The sequence below is a fragment of the Coregonus lavaretus genome (assembly GCF_964263955.1).
Source record: "Coregonus lavaretus genome assembly, chromosome: 26".
Classification (NCBI taxonomy): domain Eukaryota; kingdom Metazoa; phylum Chordata; class Actinopteri; order Salmoniformes; family Salmonidae; genus Coregonus; species Coregonus lavaretus.
This window is the reverse complement of record NC_140013.1, coordinates 8,315,802-8,323,480: the sequence shown is the minus strand read 5'-3', so window position 1 is coordinate 8,323,480 and position 7,679 is coordinate 8,315,802.

The following is a 7,679-nucleotide window of genomic DNA, read 5'->3' as shown; positions in this document are numbered from 1 at the left end:
ACGTGAAGAACATAGCAATGTAGCTAGCTAGCTACAACAAGTAGACTGTTGCTAGCTAGCAGGAGCAGATGGCGTTATCACTAGCTTTAGCTGTCATTATTCCAAGTAATAATTGAAGACAACTAAAATGTATAGGACAAGTATTGTAAAGCTAATACAGTCGTCAAGGCAGGACTCACTAATTTCATTCTCACTGACAAATAAAAAATGCCACATTATCCCTGTCAATAAGAAGAAAGTTGTAAATGAGAACTTGTTCTCAACTGGCTTACCTGGTTAAATAAAGGTGAAATAAAAATAAAAAAATAAAAAAAATAGTTGGAGTAGGATGCAGAACATCATGCCTCTATCCTTTTCCTTGCAGCCTAGTTCAGTGGTTCCCAACTTTTTCGGGTATAGTACCATCAACTGAAATGTTCTCTGCCGGAGTACCCTTGAAGTACCCTCATGTGCATTTTACCACTAGGCCCTGATGTGACTTCCGGTGGCATGCAGTAAACAGGCTTAGCTTGTACAACAGAATTCCCTCAAATTAAGACTTTATCCACGACAGATCTATTGTTTTTATTTCAAGATTACAAATTGAAATGATATTGGCTTCACTTTTCAACCCCAAAACATGTTGTGTTTGGCACTAACCTCAAACCACGCGGATGCAGTATACCACACGCAGCACTCCAATGGATCCCGACGCTCTTGCAAAGACGATCAGAGACATTGTTTGCAAGGAAATATTCTCCACACTCGAGAAACTTCAAACCACGGTCAACAACTGTCACTCAAAAGTGAACGATCTCGAGGTTTCAGCTACCCCATTACATTCTTGGCTGTAAACGGTGGAGAAGAACTATGATAGATTGCCAATGGCGAACAAGCTGCGCAAAACCAACCTGAGGTACGGCGTGGTCCACCTGGCAAAACTGCTGATCACCTTCAACAACAAGACCCAAACCTTCACGGAAGCCTCGGAAGCAATGGACTTCTACGAAGGGCAAGTCAAGCCAATGCTGAATTCAAGTTCCCTGACCATCATGGTCCCATAGGCCGTACAGGCTTTCTGATCCTGTACGTACGGGCCCATGAACAGGCGCATAACAATGTCTAACGGCCACAAACAGCCCAGAATATACATTTTACAATTGGTCACAGACTTCGCAATTCATAATTGATTTGCTTCTATCAAGACTAACGCTGTCTTACATATATCTAGGACACAAAATACATCTACAAATGGAGACTGTATAGACTTACACTATATACAGTGGGGAGAACAAGTATTTGATACACTGCTGGTTTTGCAGGTTTCCTACTTACAAAGCATGTAGAGGTCTGTAATTTTTATCATAGGTACACTTCAACTGTGAGAGACGGAATCTAAAACAAAAATCCAGAAAATCACATTGTATGATGTTTAAGTAATTAATTAGCATTTTATTGCATGACACAAGTATTTGATCACCTACCAACCAGTAAGAATTCCGGCTCTCACAGACCTGTTAGTTTTTCTTTAAGAAGCCCTCCTGTTCTTCACTCATTACCTGTATTAACTGCACCTGTTTGAACTCGTTACCTGTATAAAAGACACCTGTCCACACACTCAATCAAACAGACTCCAACCTCTCCACAATGGCCAAGACCAGAGAGCTGTGTAAGGACATCAGGGATAAAATTGTAGACCTGCACAAGGCTGGGATGGGCTACAGGACAATAAGCAAGCAGCTTGTTCACCCCACTGTATGTATGTGTATGTGGACATCCCTTCAAATTAGTGGATTTTCTATTTCAGCCACACCATTGCTGACAGGTGTATCAAATCGAGCACACAGCTATGCAATCTCCATAGACAAATATTGTCAGTAGAATGGCTTACTGAAGAGCTCAGTGATTTCAACGTGGCACCGTCATAGGATGTCGCCTTTCCAACAAGTCATTTCATCAAATTTCTGCCCTGCTAGAGCTGCCCCAGTCAACTGTAAGTGCTGTTATTGTGAAATGGAAACATCTAGGAGCACCAAATGCTCAGCCGCGAAGTGATAGGCCACACAAGCTCACAGAACGGGACTGCCGAGTGCTGAAGCGTGTATTGCGTAATAATTGTCTGTCCTCGGTTGCAACATGCACTACCATGTTCCAAACAGCCTCTGGTTTGGTGGAGGAGGAATAATGGTCTGGGGCTGTTTTTCATGGTTTGGGCTAGGCCCCTTAGTTCCAGTGAATTGAAATCTTAATGCTACAGCATACAATGATATTCTAGACGATTCTGTGCTTCCAACTTTGTGGCAACAGTTTGGGGAAGTCCTGTTTCAGCATGACAATGCCCCCGTGCACAAAGCGAGGTCCATACAGAAATGGTTTGTCGAGATCGGTGTGGAAGAACTTGACTGGCCTGCACAGAGCCCTGACCTCAACCCCATTGACCACCTTTGGGATGAATTGGAACGCTAACTACAAGCCAGGCCTAATCGCCCAACATCAGTGCCCGACCTCACTAATGCTCTTGTGGCTGAATGGAAGCAGGTACCCACAGCAATGTTCCAACATCTAGTGGAAAGCCTTCCCAGAAGAGTGGAGGCTGTTATAGCAGCAAAAGGGGGACCAACTCCATATTAATGCCCATTAGTTTGGAATGAGATGTTCGACGAGCAAGTGTCCACATACTTTTGGATTCTGTAGTGTATCTTGATGGACATATTTTTCCCACCCTCACTTACGTGGTTGGGCATAATCACATCTTTCGGATTGCGCGTTGTCCGTTCTCATATAGACTAATCAATACGGATACAAACAGAACCAAGTGAGACATTATTTCACTCCAAAAGACGATTTACTTTCATATGTGATAGCGCATGGCTGCTTTCTTGACTGTATTATTATTTATATTCAATCCCTGTCTGTCACTTAGTTTTGAATTTGATCTTCTTTTGACCCGCCAAGATGACCTTTTGACCTGCCACTAATAAATATCCCAGAGGGAACTGAACAGTAATGACCAAATCATGATCTGTTGTGTGGCTTATACCGTGTCCATATCAAACAGCGACTGGACAAACATGATATGGTTTTATGTGTAATTATTATTATTTAGCCATAAATGTTTTCATTTAGTTCATTATCCTCTATTTCTATTCCAGTAGAATTGATTTGATATTTAGATTATGGGACAAAAAAAATAGAGGGAGCCCTGTGGATGGGCCATTAGTTATTGTCATGCCACAGCCTTGCATCTGGATTCAGAGCTGTTGGAGTCTACGAGAAAAGGATGCTGTAGATATTATGAGTACAATACAACTGCAATATAATCACGAGTATTGTCACGACTTCCTCCGAGGCACTCCTCCTCTCCTGGTTCGGGCAAGCTTCGGCGTTCGTCGTCACCGGCCTTCTAGCCACTGCCGCTCCTCATCTCATCATTCCATTTGTTTTGTCTTGTTTATTACATACACCTGGTTCATATCCCCTCATCAGTACCTGTATACAGTGGGGGGAAAAAGTATTTAGTCAGCCACCAATTATGCAAGTTCTCCCACTTAAAAAGATGAGAGAGGCCGGTAATTTTCATCATAGGTACACGTCAACTATGACAGACAAAATGAGGAAAACATTTCCAGAAAATCACATTGTAGGATGTTTTATGAATTATTAGCAAGTTATGGTGGAAAATAAGTATTTGGTCAATAACAAAAGTTTCTCAATACTTTCTGTTATATACCCTTTGTTGGCAATGACACAGGTCAAACGTTTTCTGTAAGTCTTCACAAGGTTTTCACACACTGTTGCTGGTATTTTGGCCCATTCCTCCATGCAGATCTCCTCTAGAGCAGTGATGTTTTGGGGCTGTTGCTGGGCAACACAGACTTTCAACTCCCTCCAAAGATTTTCTATGGGGTTGAGATCTGGAGACTGGCTAGGCCACTCCAGGACCTTGAAATGCTTCTTACGAAGCCACTCCTTCGTTGCACGGGCGGTGTGTTTGGGATCATTGTCATGCTGAAACACCCAGCCACGTTTCATCTTCAATGCCCTTGCTGATGGAAGGAGGTTTTCACTCAAAATCTCACGATACATGGCCCATTCATTCTTTCCTTTACACGGATCAGTCGTCCTGGTCCCTTTGCAGAAAAACAGCCCCAAAGCATGATGTTTCCACCCCCATGCTTCACAGTAGGTATGGTGTTCTTTGGATGCAACTCAGCATTCTTTGTCCTCCAAACACGACGAGTTGAGTTTTTACCAAAAAGTTCTATTTTGGTTTCATCTGACCATATGACATTCTCCCAATCCTCTTCTGGATCATCCAAATGCACTCTAGCAACCTTCAGACGGGCCTGGACATGTACTGGCTTAAGCAGGGGGACACGTCTGGCACTGCAGGATTTGAGTCCCTGGCGGCGTAGTGTGTTACTGATGGTAGGCTTTGTTACTTTGGTCCCAGCTCTCTGCAGGTCATTCTCTAGGTCCCCCCGTGTGGTTCTGGGATTTTTGCTCACCGTTCTTTTGATCATTTTGACCCCACAGGGTGAGATCTTGCGTGGAGCCCCAGATCGAGGGAGATTATCAGTGGTCTTGTATGTCTTCCATTTCCTAATAATTGCTCCCACAGTTGATTTCTTCAAACCAAGCTGCTTACCTATTGCAGATTCAGTCTTCCCAGCCTGGTGCAGGTCTACAATTTTGTTTCTGGTGTCTTTTGACAGCTCTTTGTTCTTGGCCATAGTGGAGTTTGGAGTGTGACTGTTTGAGGTGGACAGGTGTCTTTTATACTGATAACAAGTTCAAACAGGTGCCATTAATACAGGTAACGAGTGGAGGACAGAGGAGCCTCTTAAAGAAGAAGTTACAGGTCTGTGAGAGCCAGAAAGCTTGCTTGTTTGTAGGTGACCAAATACTTATTTTCCACCATAATTTGCAAATAAATTCATTAAAAATCCTACAATGTAATTTTCTGGAAAAAAAATTCTCGATTTGTCTGTCATAGTTGACGTGTACCTATGATGAAAATTACAGGCCTCTCTCATCTTTTTAAGTGGGAGAACTTGCACAATTGGTGGCTGACTAAATACTTTTTTTCCCCACTGTAAGTGTTCCCTCTGTCCCCTTGTCTGTGTGTGATTGTTGATTGTAGGGGATATATACCTTGGTGGAGCTAGATTTGTATTGTGTTTAGCCGGGATATTCACCCTTGTGCCTTGTCTTCCCCAGTGCGCCGTTTACCGCACAGGTGTATGTTACGCATTGCTGTGTACCTCTGTTTAGTTGAATAAACCATTTATTCTGTGATTTCCTCTTCTGCGCTTGACTCTGTCCAACATCACTCGCTACAGAATCACACACCCGAACAACATGGAGTCATCAGGAACTGGGAATATGTCTGGAGTGGTGGAGCGGGTCCAGGAACATTCGAACATGCTAGCCAACTTGGGTGAGGCAATGGATCGGGTTCTTCAGGTCGTCCAATGCCTGGAGAGGAGAGGACCTGACCCTTCGAGATCAGCTGAGCGACCGGATTCAGCCACCCACACTCCAGCACCCACAGGGATTCACCTTTCCCGACCGAGGGAGTACGAAGGGACAGTGGCCCGCTGCCAGGGTTTCCTCCTGCAGATGGAACTCTATTTCTACACCATCAGCCTGGCTCCCTCGGAGCGGGAGAAGGTGTCCGCCCTCGTCTCCTGCCTCTCAGGCAAAGCCCGGAGTGGGCCAATGTGGTCTGGAGTGAAGGAGGAGCCTCGTCGGACAACTACTGGGAGTTCGCTCTCCTCTTCCGGGCCGTCTTCGATCACAATCCCGAAGGGAGATAGGCGGGCGAGCGGCTGGTCCATTTGAGGCAGGGGACGAGGACCGCGCAGGACTTTACCCTGGAGTTCAGGACTCTAGCAGCTGGGTCCGGGTGGAACGAGCGGGCCCTCATCGACCACTTCCGATGCCACCTGTGAGAGGACGTCTGAAGGGAGCTAGCCTGCCAGGACACCACGTTGTCCTTCAATCAACTGGTGGAAATAGCCATCCGGTTGGACAACCTGCTGGCTTCTAGAAGACGTCCTGGGAGGGGCCTGCCCGTTTCACCCCCACCACCCCCCCAACCCGGATCACGAGATGATGGAGCTGGGTGGTGTGGCGATCCAGGAGAGCGGAGGACGACAGCGCCAGTGTCACTCTTGTGGCAAAAGAGGACATTCTACTGCACGCTGTCGTCAGTGTTCTTTTGGGTCTGGAGGCGGCAAGCAGGGCACTCTTGCATCACCCCAGGTATCGAACACCTACACTCTTTCAGAGCCCTCTGCTGCGCACTGTACCCTACACTTCCACTTCCCTGATTACACGGTAGTTCCACAGTGTAAGGCGCTGGTCGATTCAGGCGCAGCTGGGAACTTTATGGACAGGTCGTTAGCACATAGTCTAGTTATTGCATTGGTTCCCCTATCCATTCCACTGCCCATCCAAGCACTTGACAGTCGACCATTAGGGTCAGGGTTCGTTAGGGAGGTTACAGCACCAGTCACAATGGTTACCAGGGGCGGTGTGTTCAATAGGGCGATATGGGCGACGCACTGCCAAACGGGAAAAGGAAGGGATTTTTTTTTAAATCAATTATATCACGGCAACAGTAGTTATCAGTGTTGTAATCTAGACGTCTGATCTGCCACAGTGCCACTAAATGTCCAATCAGGCTAAAGTCGTGCTTCAAATGGCCCCCCCCCCTTTTGGGGCGATTTCAGTCAGGTTGAAAATCGCCCAGAAGTCTGTCATAGACTCCCATGTAAAATCTATTTTTTTCAAATATCAGAGCTTTCAATACAATCTCTATGGGTTTCTGAGGGCTTGCACTTACGCGCTTTCGTCATACGTAACATAACCATGAACGTAACTAAGAAAAGAGCGGGTAGCAGCGTCAATCAATTCACTATTACTGTCAAAATGGCTAGGCTTCAGTGCAACTCGATTGTGTCTTTGAAAGAAGTTCCTTTTTGTCGGCGAACAAATGAAGATAAATTGGCAACGAAACAATTAGGACCTCCCAGACCAAATTTAATAATTCAACAGGTTTCTACTAAAGGGGGGAAGTCCTACACCCGAGGATTTTCCAAAAATTGGTACGAACGAAAAACCTGGCTAGCAGGCTGCGATGTAGCTAATGCAGTCTTCTTCTACCCCCTGCTTACTCTTTCACCCTGAAGGCGGCACGGCAGACAGCACCGCTTGGACAGCGACTGGTGTGTAACGGACATGCACCATCTTTCAGGAAAGATTAAGAAACATGAGCTGTCAAAGACCCACATGGATACCTGTTTGAGATTGTCTGCTTTGGGGAGAGTGAACATTCCCACTCAACTGGATGAGGGATACAGGCTAGCTGTCCGCCGCCACAACGATGAGGTTAGTGTTGATAATCACAAGTTTACTGGAGAACTGAAACTGACAAGGCTGACAAGATAGGACCCTTTTGTCCATTGTTATTGGATAGGAACAGAACTTATAACCAGCTCCTGACCTAAATAGATCTTAGCACAACATTTTACTCAACATATCATATTCCATATTCACTATAACAAATATATTTACTACGACATTAGCAAGAACCGCCACATCCTCAGCCGGCTAATCCAGTGTGTGAAGTTTTGCGGAGTGTTTGAGTTAGCTTTGCGAGGCAAAGATGAAACTGAGGGCTCCACCAACCCTGG